The sequence below is a fragment of the Mastigoproctus giganteus genome, chromosome 7 (genome assembly GCF_048544385.1).
Source record: "Mastigoproctus giganteus isolate SK-2022 chromosome 7, ASM4854438v1, whole genome shotgun sequence".
NCBI classification, from domain to species: Eukaryota; Metazoa; Arthropoda; class Arachnida; order Uropygi; family Thelyphonidae; genus Mastigoproctus; species Mastigoproctus giganteus.
This window is the reverse complement of record NC_143581.1, coordinates 151,039,485-151,055,579: the sequence shown is the minus strand read 5'-3', so window position 1 is coordinate 151,055,579 and position 16,095 is coordinate 151,039,485. Positions and strand designations below refer to the sequence as shown.

General features: G+C 37.5%; 1 protein-coding gene across 1 annotated transcript in view; it reads right to left on the bottom strand.

Moving 5' to 3' along the window:
* ssp3 (SCAPER domain-containing protein short spindle 3) overlaps window positions 1-15,705 on the bottom strand; it is a 408,421-nt gene extending 392,716 nt beyond the window's left edge. Inside the window, exons 1-2 of the mRNA XM_090377943.1 lie at window positions 15,381-15,705; window positions 10,956-11,053 (exon numbers count right to left, since the gene is read on the bottom strand). The gene's annotated coding sequence lies outside the window, so the exon portion shown is untranslated. The remainder of the gene's footprint in view (window positions 1-10,955; window positions 11,054-15,380) is intronic.
* Between the last annotated feature and the right edge of the window lie 390 nt (window positions 15,706-16,095).

Here is a 16,095-nt window from a genome sequence, read left to right as displayed (position 1 = left end):
CTGTACACATTCCAGCAGCTTTACAACCTTCCTAAAATGAAGACACAAGACTTGCAGTACCAAAGATGTGGTCTGACCACTGCCTTATACAATGGGATAATCACCTCCTCATCACTGCTGGAAAAATTCCTGTATAACATTAAAAATTCACAAGAAATCTTCAGGCAGCCTGTCTGCATTGCTCAGAGAACTTCATATCCAACTGCACAATTAACCCCAGGTATTTTTCATTTTCCACTACCCTGAGTGTGGTGTAGTACCACACAGTTGGTACGTTACTCTAGGGTTACTGCTCCCATATGCAGTACTATGCATTTGTCAATGTTAAACTACAATTGCCATTTCTCAGCCCACTGCATAACTTTATCCTGTTACAGTAGCATACTGTCAATTCCTGTCATTAACCACCCTGCAAACCTTTGAATCATCTTCAAACTTGAAAATTCAGCCTGATATGCCTTCATCAATATCAGTGATAAATATAAGCACTACATAAGACATAAGCACTACAAAAGCAAAAAGGGTAGGAGCGAGTTACAAACCTAATGACACTGATCGGTTAAACAAATAGCTCTATAGAGAAACAGAGTGGGGCAGTAAATTAGAATATCTTATAATGGAGGATTTTAACTTTCCAGATATTGACTGGAACTTATGGGTTGGTCACTCAAAGACTGGCAAAACTTTTGTGGATTTATTGGATGACTGCTTTCTACAACAGCAGCAGCAGCAGCATTTTAGAGAGCCAACAAGAGGGAGTAATTCTCTTGGTCTGAATATCAGTAGTGATTATTTGTGCATTAAAAATCTGCAGATAAAAGAACCACTAGGTGGCAGTGATAATATTTTACTGATTTGAGATTTACTTAAAGATGTAACTACCATCAAAGGTAAAGGGAGGAGTTTTTAAACTCCTCCCTTTACCCTTTAAATGTGACTATAGTTTTTCAAATTTTTATATACAGTTGGACCAACCAATGATGTTGCCATCAGTAAATTATAACTGGAAAGCATTGAAGGAAGTAATCATGGAAGCTACTAGGCTTTTCATATCAAACAAGAAATACTCTTCAAGGTATAGGCCTAAGTGCTGTAGAATAGATGTGTGGAAATTTGCCTTTAGCCAGCGGGTGGTTAATTGCTGGAACAAACTTCAATCTGTCGTTGTGGAAATGACAGATTAAATAAATTCTAGGCTGAACTAGACAAACTTTTGGAGTGAATGGATGGGTAAAATGGGAAGAGTTTTTTTTTTTTTTTGGCTGATGGTTACATTGCTAAGAAACTTCATATTTGACTGCACAATTACCTTCAGGTCTTTTTCATTTTTGACTACCCGGAGTGTAGCACTACAATACTGTTAGTACATTACTCTGGGGTTATTACTACCAACATGCAGTACTTTGCATTTGTCACTGTTAAACTTCAGTTGCCATTTCTCAGCCCACCTGCCAAACTTTTCTAGATCCTGCTGCTGTAGCATACCATCAGCTTGCTTTCTTGCATTATATGCATCTACTCATGCTAATGCTAAATGAACATCAGACAAACTGATGAAACTCATAGCAGAGAAGACAAGTGCATGGGATACATATAAACTATCAGGTGACACATAAGCCTAAAGTAGATATAAACTAGTCTGTACTCATGCCACAAAGGAGGTCAGGAAAACAAAGGCAGATTATGAGAAATTTTGGCAAAGGATGCAAAGAGGAACAGCAAAGACTTCTTTACTCATGTAAACTCCAGAAGAAAGGGGATGAATCAGATTGGTCCACTTGATATCGATGGTTCGATTGTTCATGATCCTGCTGAGGTAGCTGATAAACTGAATGAATATTTTGCATCTACATTACCAAAAGGAATTCTGTAGGGAAGTGGAGGACAGAAGCTTATTAAACTCTAACAGGGAGCTAAATGATTTTTTAATAACTGAGAGCTGGGTGGAGAAGAAATTGTTGAGGTTGAACATAAGTCACCTGGGGTGGATGGGATCTATCCAGTTATATTAAAGGAGGCAGCAAAGGAAGTAAGCAAACCCTTAGACATAATTATGCGATCATCCTTAGATTCAGGGGATGTCCCCATAGACTGGAGATATGTGAATGTATCCCAAATTATCAAAGGAGGATCAAAGAGTGACAAGTAATTACAGACCTGTTAGTTTAACTTCTGTTCCAAGGGAAAATAAAGAGTCACTGGTAAAAGAAGTAATGCAGGATCATCTAGACGAGGCCATAATTATAGTTCAAACACAGCATGGATTTCTTAAGGGGAAATATTGTTTGACCAGTCTGATTGGTTACTACAACGTTTGTCTCACAATAGAATTGGAGGGAAGTAAAAATTGATATCATATACTTGGAAAGCTTCTGATACTGTTGCTCATAAAAGACTGCTGTACAAATTGGAGCAGAATGGCAATAAGGGCAAGTTGCTGCTATGGATAAAGGATTGGTTGAGTGGGAGAAGACAGAGTGGTAATCAATGGGCATTGCTTTTTATGGACTAATGTTATTAGTTGAGTCCGTCAAGGTTCGGTGTTGGGCTCATTGTTGGCTATATTTATCAATGATATTGATGAAAGCATATAGGCTTAATATCCAAGTTTGCAGATGATACAAAGGTTGGCAGGGTGGTTAATGACAGTAATGATGGTATGCTGCAGCAATGGGATCTAGAAAAGTTGGGCAGGTGGGCTGACAAATGGCAACTGAAGTTTAACATTGACAAATGCACTGTACTGCATGTTGATAGTAATAATCCCAGAGTAACGTACCAACAGTAGTGCAGTACTACACTCCAGGTAGTCAAATATGAAATTTGTTAGCAATGTAACCAGTTTGCCAGGACAGCTTATGGGGTTTTGCCAATGATATACAGGAATTTTGCTAGCAAGGGGATAAGGAGGCGATTATCTTATTGTATAAGGCAATGGTCAGGCCACATCTTGAGTACTCCATACAGGTCATGTGGCCTGATTTTAGGAAGGATGTGGAGCTGCTGGAAAGAGTAGAGAGAAGGGCAACAAGATTGGTGAGTGGAACAAAGGGTTGCTGTTACCAAGAAAGGATTAAGTTCTAAAATTGCAGCATCTGGAGACTAGGCACCTGTGAGCTGATCTGACTGAGGTGTATAAGGCATTGAATGGTTTGAGCAAGCTCAATGCTGATGGAATTCTTCTTGCTCAGATTACATAACTGAGGGGGGCATAAATTCAAATTGAGGAAGGATGGTCGCAGAACAGATGTGCAGAAGATTTTAGCCAATGGGGGGTTAATTGTTGGAACAAACTTCTTCTATCTATTGTTGTGCAAGCTGATAGTTTAAATAAATTCAAGGAAGAATTAGACAAACTATTGGAGGCAATGAATAGGTGAAATGGGTGGTGTCGTGTTTTTTTTTTTTTTTTTTTTTCCTTTCTTTTTTGGCTATGCCATATAAGCTTGCTTTGTTGCATCATTTGCTAATGCTAATGTTAACAGTGGACCTAATGTCAAACCCTGGGGAACTCCACTAATAACAATAGTCCAAGAAGTGCAGTGTCCATTAATTACCCTCTCTGTCTTCTCCCACACAACCATCCCTTTATCAATAGCAGTAACTTGCTCTTAATGCCACACTGATCCAATTTGTACAGCAGTCTTTATGTACAACAACATCAAAAGCTTTCCTGAAATCCAAGTATATGATATCAAAATTATTTTAATATCATATACTTGGGTTTTTTTTTATCTTTTTCCACTATTGCTAACACAGCTCAAGGAGTTCTACAAATAATATATATGAATTTTGCCAGCAGTGACAAGGCGATAATTATCCTGTTGTATAAGCAAATGGTTAGTGACACCTTGTGTACTGCATACAGGTCTAGAAGCCTCATTTTAGGATGTGGATCTTCTGGAATGGGTGCAGGGAACAGCAATGAGATTAGCAAGAGGAACAAACGGCTGCACTTACCAGGAGATCTGACTGAGGTGTTTAAGGTTTTGAATGGATTGACTAAGAATAATGCTGATGGCATCCTTCCTCTTGCTCAGACTACACACATGTGGGAGCATAAATTCAAATTTAAGAAAGAAGGATGGTTGCAAGACAGATGTGCAGAAATTTGCTTTTAGCATATGGGAAGAAATTTCCATTTGGTGTTTTGTAAGTGGATAGTGTGAATAAATTCAAGGAAGAACTGGACAAACTATTGGGTGGATGGATAGGTGATAAGCTTTGCTTTCTGATATTATTTGCCACCATTAATAATAATACTAATTTTAAGCAATAACAAAAAACAGTGGTTTTTAGTAACTACAAAAGGAACTCTGCTAAGTTGAATTTTGTGTTTACTTGGTAGGGTTCAAAATCCACTCCCACTTTTCTTGTGAATGCATATCATAGGACCACAGCCTTTGAACTCAACCCTTTGGCAGGTTCTGATGTTATTGAAATGCAATATCCATTGGTTGTTTTGGACACCATACCTTGTGGTTTCTGATAAGATGGGATCCTTTATTCTATCATATATTTTAATTATATCTATTATATTTTGGCTTTTTGGTTTACAAATCCAGCAAACATGGGCCATGGAAGAGAATTTCACCTCAGTAATATTGTTTAATTTCATAATTATAAAAATCATTTCTTTCTATTTCAATGCAGACCAGTATATTATGTGAGCAGGCATCAAAAGGAACAATGTCTGATTCCTTTGCTGATCAACCAGTACTGGACTAGCAAATATTGCTCTCTCTCATTTGCTGGTCCTTACAGGAAAGGTCACCTCACCCTCAAGTATACCACTGATGGTTCAGATACATATGGTTTCAAAGGTCAAAGATCTCAGGCTCAGTTGTTTTCAAACAACACTTTAAGTTTGATCACCACATCAGAATTATAATTTGCCAAACAAGGAAACCAGTGGGGTATATTAAAAGGCAAGCACACGAGTTTAGGGATTCACGTTTCTCAAAACTTCCTTTCAAGGTCTGCATAATATGAATCATTGAATTTGTTTCACCTCTTTGGAATTGATCCAAAAGCACCTGAAACATCTGTTGAAACATTATCTCAGCAAAAGAAGATCAATGTTTTGTTACAGGATCTGCTACTAGCAATTAGGAAATCACCTCAGATTAGAGTTACTGGAATGTTGCAGGACTCCACACGATCTCCTCCATCAAATCTTCTGTGATAGGATTCTAGCACCAGACTGTCTCTCTCTCTCTCTCTCTCTCTCTCTCTCTCTCTCTCTCTCTCTCTCTCTCTCTCTCTCTCTCTCCCCCCCCCACTCCCAACCCACTTTCCAACATTTCAGCAGCTAGCAGCACAAGATGACAATTTACCTTCCATATACTCAGATCCCAACTCGATATTCACCAGCAAAGTTTTCTAATCCAATCAACTTACCTTGATAATTAATAAAAATTGAATGAATTTTCAAACCTCAAATTCATTCAAACTGCTCGTAAATTTCTACAGGTAAGGACAACACCCAACTGACTGTGAACCAATGGATTACACTACTCTGCATGAGTTTCAATGTTTGTAAACAAATAGCTGTTTAACTCAGTTTTTTACAATGATTTCAGAAATGTTGTTTTTTTTCTGTCATGTACGATTTTTTTTAAATCACTTAAGTTGACGTTATGAGTTGTATTTCTGAATGTACTAAGTTAGGAATAAATAGTGGGAATTTGTAAAATAAATCTTCACACGTTGCCAATACTGCCTTCGATCATTTGTTTCTTGACCTTGAGAACTCCATGCAGAAGTGTTTATCAGTGTGAGCTCAGTTAATTTCTGAAGTAATTGTGTCAGACCTGTGCTGAAAAGTGAGTAAAATGTCTTCACATAAGCATTTGAAAAATCTGAATTTATTTTGTTATATTTGCAGAAATTATGTAGTCCTCAAGCAAGGACAAGATATTACACAATTTTTAAAAAAATTGTGTATTGTGCTTATTTTGGAGTGAAACTTGGTGACCAAGATAAACAACAGGCTCCACAAAGTTTGCCGAACCTGTGTTGCGGCATTGAGATTGTGGAAAAATGGCAAAAAGAAGGTTATGCCATTTGTAATTCCCATGATTTGGCAGGAGCCTACAAACCACTGCGATGGCTGTTACTTTGGCTTACTGGCTGTAGAGGGATACAATGCAAAGAGTAAGGCTTGTGTATCCTAATATTCCATTTGCCATTAGACCAGTCCACATAGAGATAACCTGTCAATTCCATGCCCTCCACTTATACTGGAGAACGTAGCAGCAGAGAGTGCTGAAAGTGAAGCTTCTGAAGATGAAATTGAAGTTTACACACCTGGAGACACTGAGCCCAGTCCTCAACTCATTTCACAGCATGAACTCAATGATGTGGTAAGAGATTTAAATTTACCAAAGGAATCTGCAGAACTCCTTGGGTCTAGACTTAAGTCAAAAAATCTTCACATGGGACATTTTTCTCATGGTACAGACGCAGAGAATGAGAACCCCTGCTTTTCTGAGAATGATTCTATGGTTTTCTGCTGTAATATAAATGACTTGATGTATTATTTAGGAATTAGTTACAAACTTACACAGTGGAGACTTTTTATTGACTCATCAAAGAGGAGTCTCAAAGGTGCATTGAACCACAATGGAAATAAATATGGGTCAATTCCAGTAACTCACTCTGTGCATTTGAAAGAAACATATAAAAACTAGAAGTTGCTGGCAAATATTAAGTATGAAGAAGATGGTTGGTTGGACTGTGTTTTGGCTACACAAAAATGCAAGGCATTTTTGTATAGCCAAATTGCTGAGTGGGGCAGTCAGGCAAGGAGTAAGCACTGAATGACAAAGTCTGGCCAGAGAGGTGCAGTTTGTTGCCTGGATCAAAGAACATACTTCATAAACCACTGATAGATCCCAAAACTGTCCTTCTTCCACCCTTGTTCATCAAACTGAGTTTGATGAAAACAATTTGTGAAAGCTATACCTCAGGGAGGTCTCTGCTTCAACTACCTTTGTACTAAATTCCCATCGATCACCCAAGAGAAGCTAAAACAAGGTAATTTTGTTGGACCTCAAATTCGCAAACTGATGAGGGACTGAGATTTTGAGGGAACTATGAATAAAAGAGGAAAAAAAGGTATAGATTCAGGTCTGTTGTTGAAAACCACTTAGGAAACAACAAGGATCCAGACTACAGGAATATAGTTGAAATATATGTTGGCAAACTTCAAGAAGCTGGGCTGAGACACGAGTGTCAAGATACATTTTTTACACTCCCATACTGACTACGTCTCAGAAAATCTAGGAAGTGTTAGTGAAGAACAGGGTGAGGGGTTTCACCATGACATTAAGATATGGAGATCAGGTATCAGGAGAGGTGGAATATCAAGACGATGGCCGACTACTGCTGCCCGGATCGGCAAGAAAATCAAAGAAAAATCACAGATCAGCTTTTAAAATGACAGGCGAGTGTTTGGTGGACTTTTTACCATACTGTACTTTTTAATAGTGTTTTCAACATGCATTTAAAATAAAAGCCTAGTAAAAGTAGCATTTTGTTATAATTTTGGTACACAAATTCTGCCAAAATTAATAAATTTTGTGAAAAATCAAATTTTCTTTTGTGATTTTTGAAGAAACTTGATGTGACGGAAACAACAGAAGTAATTTTTGAAATCAGCATTAGAAAGTGATTCAAGAGCATCCTTTTCTGAGAAAACATCTGCGAATTTCTTTCAAAATGTAGAGCAGTGTTATTTTTAACTGTTTCAATTACTAATAATGTAAATATCATTAGTGAAAATATATTATTGTAAACTGTGTATATACTTCCACATAAAATTATTTTACTGAAAATATTTGTTCTGTAATTTTGCCTGTTTACCATCATTCTCCACTCAACTCTATTTTTAATTTTTTTATTCTTATGTTGTTGTTAACCCAATGATTTTATTTTCTTTTTCCTGGAATGGAATCCTTTTCAGAGTTCATAAGTGCTGATGTCCTTTGAAAAGGTGGTGCTTGTGAGTTCCCTTCTATTTGTTTTTTTTATTTTGTAGGCAAGTTGAACTCATGTTTCCTAGTGGTTGTGTAGAGATTTATTTTGTTTAAATATTGGGATATCATAGTATACAGGTAGCAATATTGGCAAACCTTTTTAAAAATTTACCCTAATTTTAGCATTTATTTGTTTTGTGGTAAATAGTGTTTGTTTTTCATAACAGTCTTGTAGACATAACCAAATTTGTCTAACTGCAAAGTTTTCTCTCTTACCATACACAGTAAATTGGTTCATTGCTCTGTATAAAATAAAATATTGACTTCAGAAAAAAAAAATCGCGTGTGTACCCTGTACACACACGATCAACAAAAGATGTGTTGTGTAAACTCTTTGATGATACCTACTAAATTTCAAACAGAAATCATTAATTTCTCTATGAAATCAATGTTAGTGATAAATAGGATACACACGCCCTCTGCTTACTCCACCAAATCAATGTTTGGAAGAGTTTAGGCAAACAGCCTAATTACCCATTCGATTGTAGCCATTTGTTGAATAATGTGATTGCAACAATACAAGTATTTGTACTGTTACAATCATACTATCATGTTGGATCATGTTACTTGGTCATGCTTTGTCACAAATTACACAAGCAATGCTACAAGATCTGCAAGAAACGACAGTATCCATGTATAATATGCTATCAAAAATATGACTTGGCTCAGGATCTCAATGAGTACAAGAGTGAGATGGTAACGCTGCACATTCCAATTCGCAATGAGGAAACAGAGATACTGTCAGGGATGATGAATTCGGATGAAATATGTGAAGATCTATGATGACAATGAAGAGCTCATACTAGATTGTAAATTGTATGGATAATGGACTTAGATATTTGTAAAACGATTTAAAAATGTAAGACGATGTGTCAAGACAACAACACTGACCCTGATGAAACATGAAGTAATGACCTGCATAGCCTTGTAATGCAACTGTGAGAAAAAAATCCTTCCAAAGCTTTTACAATCATCCAAACAGCAAAATGAATGAGGATGTAAAGCTCGCCACACTCAACTGACTTAGCACAAGTGCAAAGAAACACGAAAACTTTATGACCAACAACAACTTCTGCAACTTAATGAGAATGGCCAACGACAAGCAAAAGATTCTATTCAAACGTGTAATTTGGGGTCTGTTATCTCACAATCGTGAACAGATGCAAATATTTCCGACTGGCCCAGGTGGTTGCAGAAAAACATTTATGATTCGCCTCTTGATGGAAATATACAACCGCTTCAGTAATACAGATGGGTACTGTAATGCCTACATTGTTACTTTGGTTTTTAGGAGCTTTGCTTTAGCAACTAAGGTCATATTGCTTCGGGAATATGCAGTGGTCATTCCCTTGACCTTTCCGCATCCTCCGTATTTGGTGGTGACGGGCTCGAACCCCGGTCTAATCAAGAAGTGTGTGCTACGCACAGCTGCTCCTTCCCACCTGGCTACGGAGACGTCCAATGCCTACATTACATGCGCTTCAACTGGCAAGGCTGAAGTGCATGTAATGTAATGATCTTGGATGTACTCAGAGCTAGTTTATGCCAGCTCTGAGCATATCCAAGATCATTGCCCTCAAGATATCCTTCTCTCTGGTTACCAAAAGGTTTCTGCCACACATCCAAGATCACCTCCCATGATCTTTTGCACAATCTCCTCTCACCTACCTACAGGTTTTTCTGTTATGAAACGGAAATGACATCATTTCCACTTCGTAAAATCGTGACAAATTGATTTTACTACTGTCCGAAATTAAGTAGGTGAAATGCATGATTATCTCCAAGATCAAATCCCATAATCTTTTGCCCGATCTCCTCTCTCGATGCCGTTTTTCTTTATTATGAAATGGAAATTACGTCAAATGATGTCACTTCCACGTAGCAAAATCGTGACAAATTGATTTTACTACTGTCCGAAATTTAGTAGGTACCACCAAAGATGTTTACACACCAGAAACCACTGTTAACTATTTGCAATTTGTCTTGAATCTCTTAAGCCACCAATAGAGAACAGTTACTAGGCATTATTGACATTGCAAAATTTAATTCTTTGCACTCATGATAGTCTAAGGTCCTAAGCCATCATGAGGATCTGTCCTGTTTTCAAGAGAAATCCTGTAATTTTGTTGTTGTAAGTAACTTAAATCTCTGAAAGTCATGAAGATGGAAGAAAAAAATTACATTAACCCCTAAGAAGGCTACTAAAAATTAAGACTGAAGAAATGTGGAAACACAAACACCGAATAAATGAAATTGTTGGTACATACAAAGCTACAAAAACAGAGATACAAAAAAACCTCAGTATATTATATCTCTATTGTTACAATAAATATTATTTTGTGCATGTCGTAGAGTATTATATGCACTGTTCTGTTGCTATATTACATCTTAATAGCAAATGTGTACCACAGTTGAGTGTCAATTGAAGAAAATGGCAGAAGTTTACAGCAGAATAAAATGCATTTCAACTAAAAAGCGGATGATCACTATCACCATATTTATACTCAAGCCAGATTTTCTTGTTCTGAAAGTTGTTCCAAACAGTGAAAAGAAACAACTGGAATTAAAACAGCTGACAGAACTGTTGGAAGAAGGCTGAAGGAGATGGACTTGAAATCATGTTGTCCAATTTAGGAGCCAATTCTGACTAAACAATAGTGGCAAAAAGCATGCATTACGTGGACTAAACAGCACCAGCACTGGTCTCAAGAAGAGCGGGTGAAAGTTTTGTTTCAGAAACAACAGATGAAACAAAATAACATTTGAGGAGGTTTGATCAAAATTTACTGTATTCCTATGATTTTCATCAACTCATTACAAAAGTGATTAAAATATTTAAATGATTAATATATTTATTGATACGGCACGGCACCAGGGCTGGAACAAAAAGGTCTGGTAACCTGCTTACACACTCACCTGTACTAAAGCAGAAGCATCAAACTGTAGAGATGGCCCTCAAGCATTTATTATGCTGCTTTAGTGTTGTCAACTTCAGGAGGTTCATCATGTTAAACCTATACGAAAATAATGTGATTTAAAGTACAAGTAATTACACTACATTTTATAAAATGTCAGTAAAATTCAAAAATACAAATTTTCATTGCTAGTCATAAGATAATGTGTTATGTGCAAGGTATGAAAATATTTCATAATTTTTCTTCAGTAATGCTATAACTGTGTGCATCACATAACTACTAATGCAGTTTTGGCAAGCCTCCCAGAGCTCACAGTGAATGTCAGGTATCAGGACTCACTTGATATTATATTTAGTATTTTACTTACATAATTATGTAAGTGAACCACATTTCCTGATTTTTATACAATGGCACATGGAAAAAATACTACTCCCTACATTAAATATTCATTTCAGAAGTGAGATCTGGGAGGAGAACTATTCCTCCCACTTTTAGCATTTGTATAAAAGTTGGGAACTCAGTATCAACACAGAAAGTCAGTATCAGTTATGTAAGTGAACCATAGTTCCTGACTTTTATATAAGGCTAAAAGGGGGAAATAGTACTCCTGCCACATTTCACTATTAAAATAAATCTTCATGGGAGAGTGATACTCACCGCCAATATGTTGCTGTATAAATGTTGAGAACTGTAATATAAGTGAAGTACTAAATATATCAATAGGTTTATGTAAGTGAATCACAGATTCTGACTTTAATATATGGGACAAATAGAGCGGGGGGAGTTGAATAGTATTCCTCCCATAACTGTTATGTGAGTGAAGTACTACATGTGATACCAAGCAAGTCCCCAATAGCCAATATTCACTGAGCTTGCATGGCCCACGATAAGTTTAACATATCGGTACTTAAAACTTTAATATCTGTCAGAACTTTTTCCTCTGTATCAATTAGATTATATAAAGTAAAGCAAATAATGCAAGAATTTATTCCAAACTGAAGAGAAGAATGTAAAGTAGTAGTGGCATGTGATGCAAAAAAGCAAGTGTATGAGCTTATGCAGCATCAGCCAAAAAAAAAAAAAAAATCACGCCATTCCCTCCAAATGCCTGTCCAGTTCCTCCTTAAATTTATTCGACCTATCAACTTCCACAACGACAGATGGAAATTTGTTCCAGCAATTAACTACCCGCTAGCTAATGCAAATTTCCGCACATCTATTCTACATCTGTCCTTTCTTAATTTGAATTTATGCCCCCTTAGGTTCGTAATCTGAACAAGTGGAAGGATCCCATCAGAATTCAGCGTGCTCAACCCATTCAAGGCCTTATACACCTCAATCAGATCAACATGCAAGTGCCTAGTCTCCAGCCACTGCAATTTGCAGAACTTAACCCTCTCTTGGTAAGAGGATCCCTTCATTCCCCTCACCAATCTTGTTGCCCTTCTCTGTACACGCTCAAGTAAATCTACATCCTTCATAAAATGAGCCCTCCAGACCTGTATGCAGTGCTCAAGGCGTGGCCTGACCATTGCCTTAAACAGAGGGACAATCACCTCCTTCTCCCTGCTAGCAAAATTCCTATATATCATTGACAAAACCCCATGACCTGCCCTGGCAGCCTGTCTGCATTGCTCAGAAAACTACATATCTGACTGCACAATTACTCCCAGATCTTTTTCATTTTCTACCACCTTAAGTGTAGTACCACACAGTTGGTACGTTTCTCTGGGGTTACTTCTACCCATATGCAGTACTTTGCATTTGTCAAGGTTAAACTTCAGTTGCCACTTCTTAGCCCATCTGTCCAAATTATCTAGATCCTGTTGCAGTAGCACACTGCCATTACTGTCATTAACAACTCTGCCAACCTTTGTATCATCTGCAAACTTCGACATTAAGCCTGATATACCTTCAATATCATTGATAAATATACAAAACAACAGTGGACCTAACACCGAACCCTGTGGGACACCACTAATAACATTAGTCCACGAAGAGCAGCACCCACTGATTACCACCCTCTGTCTTCTCCCACTTAACCATCCTTTTATCCATTGTAGCAACTTACCCTTAATACCATTCTGCTCCAATTTGTACAATAGTCTACCATGCGCAATAGTGTCAAAAGCTTTCCTGAAATCCAAATATATGATATCAAAATTATTTTTTGCATCCAGTTCCTTTGTAACCACATCATAATATCCTATCAAATTTGTCAGACAAGACTTTCCCTTAACAAACCCATGCTGTGTCTGAATTATTGCTGCAGCCTTGTCTAGATGATCCTGCAATGCATCTTTAACCAGTGACTCCATTATTTTACCCGGAACAGAAGTTAAACTAACTGGTCTGTAATTACTCGTATCACCCTTCGATCCCCCTTTGTGAATTGGGGATACATTTGCACATCTCCAGTCCGTGGGGACCTCCCATGAGTCCAAGGATGCTCTCATAATTATGACTAAGGGTTTGCTTAGTTGCTTTGCCGCCTCCTTTAATATAACTGGATAGATCCAATCCACCCCAGGTGCTTTTCTTATGTTTAACTTCAACAATTTCTCCTCCACTTTGCTTTCAGTTATCACAAAATCATTAAGCATCCTGCTACAATTTGATAACCTTCTGCCATTTTCAAACCTTAATAATTCCTCATGTGTGAATGTAGATGCAAAATACTCATTCAGTTTGTTTGCTATCTGAGCAGGATCATCAACAGTCGAACCATCTATGTCAAGTGGACCAATCAGATTCACCCCCTTCCTTTTAGAGTTTATGTAAGTAAAAAAATCCTTGCTGTTTTTCTTAGCATCTTTTGCCAGGGATTTCTCGTAATCTGCCTTCGCCTGCCTAACCTCCTTTGTGACCTGATTACAGACTAACTTATATCTGCCATAGGCTTCTGAGTCGCTTGATAATTTATATGCATTCCATGCATTTTTCTTCTCTGTTACGAGTCTCATTAGTTCATTAGATAACCATTTAGGCCTAAACCTTGAACAATATTTCTTAATAGGTATGTAACTTTTGTAGCATCCACGATTAATTCTTTGAATGCTTCCCACTTAGAATTTACTGTTGGTAACATCATCAGTTGATCCCACTGTACAGAATTTAAAAACTGTCTGAGGCCACTGACAAGTTACGAGCACAGCTGGGACATATTTTGTAGATAGGAAAAAGGAGGGCTCCAGCCTCATTTGAAATTTGCTAAGGCCCTACTTGTCATAGTTTTTTACAAAGGTCAAGTTTACCATTGTAAAATTTACTACTGTATTCCTGTCAGCTCTATTCACTTGTAGAATGGCATTCACTCTAATGCAAAATCGTGATTAGCAGCCAAACAGCGCGAAACAGTTGGCAGAGCTACATCTGGCCACCATTTGTTGTCGCAAAGATCACTGGGTAACAGTCTCTTACAGAAGTCAACCATATTCTAATTTTCTCTGATGGCAGAAGGAGTCTGCACGGTAACACAATGGTATGGTCACTGTCCTCCCCACACTTGGTGGAAAAGGCCTGGATTCGAATCCCGTCAATGCCACAGGAACTTTAATGGGCTTTTTTCACTCAGTGGCTGAGTTAGTCAAGTTTCAGGCATAGATAGCAAGGTTTATTCCCCAGAAACTGAAGTTTTTCATCCAGCAAAAAATACAAATTGACCATAAGAGACACAGCACAACATATGAATATAAATATTCGGGTTGCCTAATATAATACTTTTTTTTGTTTTTTTTTATGGCAGAGGGGGGGTGTAGAAGTTCTGTGGACCTGCAGTAATGTACGCAGATGCTATAAACTCATATGGAGAGATCAAGCCCATACACTGCTATAAAAAAAATACATGCCCATTATTTACTATTATCCACAATTTCGGAGGAGTTGAACTAAAGTTTAGGGGCCACCTTACATAAGACAACACAACCCATGGACTCACATCTGGTAAGTATGGTCTTGGTACATCCAGGGTCCTGAGCTGGATATCATCATTCTTCTCTTTCTTGGTGATTCCCTTCTACTTCTCTCTCTCAGGGTAACTCAGAAATTTGTTTTGGCTGGTGCAGCATAAGCCTCAGGCTTCCTTGCACCATATGGCTCATAATAATAACAACACGCACACACTATCCACACTTTTCGGCTGCTGTAAGCATGTGAAGACCAAGCAATTCCATTAGCACCAGTTTTCACAAAAAACAAATCAAGTTATATTTTGGATTTAAAAAAAAAAAAAAAAAATATATATATATATATATATATATATATATATACACACACACACACACACACACAATGCATTTTGAAAAATAAGTTTCTTTCAATCCGGACGATTTTCTGAAGAGGTGTAAATTTTTTTTTTTTACTTTTTATTCATAAATCATATGCTCAATAAGCTTCTTGTATCATTTGCCATTACTAATATACTTACCAAACAAAATCATGCCGTGAGAAGTATCTATTTCAACCATTCTCTAACTTTTTTTTTCTTAATTTAATTAATTCGTTTTAACTGTTTACACTTCCGTCATTCTCCTTTCATCATTACAATACACGTACATACCTACACACATGGGTTGGGTTTGCATCCTTAGTAATCAAAATAAGCAGGCCAAGGTAAAGGAAAGCTTATGCGCCCTCTCTGAAATATGAATTTGAGATGGCCATTTTCACGCCCAATGGATTGACAAATACAGTATACTAAATACAAACAGGGTATAAAGTAAACTGTCATATTAGAACCACTCGAAAACTGATTCATCTGCCTATGTGAATTACGTCTGTAAATGCTACGCATGAAAGATAGCGTATATTCTCTGGTCTGCCTGTTTTTCAGGACGAAAGACCCAAATTATGGCGAGGGGGAGGGGAGGATGAGGAACCCTGCTTTACACGCCTGAGACCGATTAATTCAGCCACTGAAGGGGAAAAAAAAAAAAAAAAAACACAGAAGTTTCTCGCGTGATTGTCGAGATTCGAACGAACACCTCTTCCTTCCGGTGTAGGTTGATTGTGACCATTTCTGCTACATACGCAGACCCCCAAAAGAGGTATAGAGAGACAGATTTACTAGTCTAGAAAACTCCCAGTACGGGCAGTTTCCCATAAATCCGTCGAGTGTCACTGTAAAGCAAATTTTCAAATTA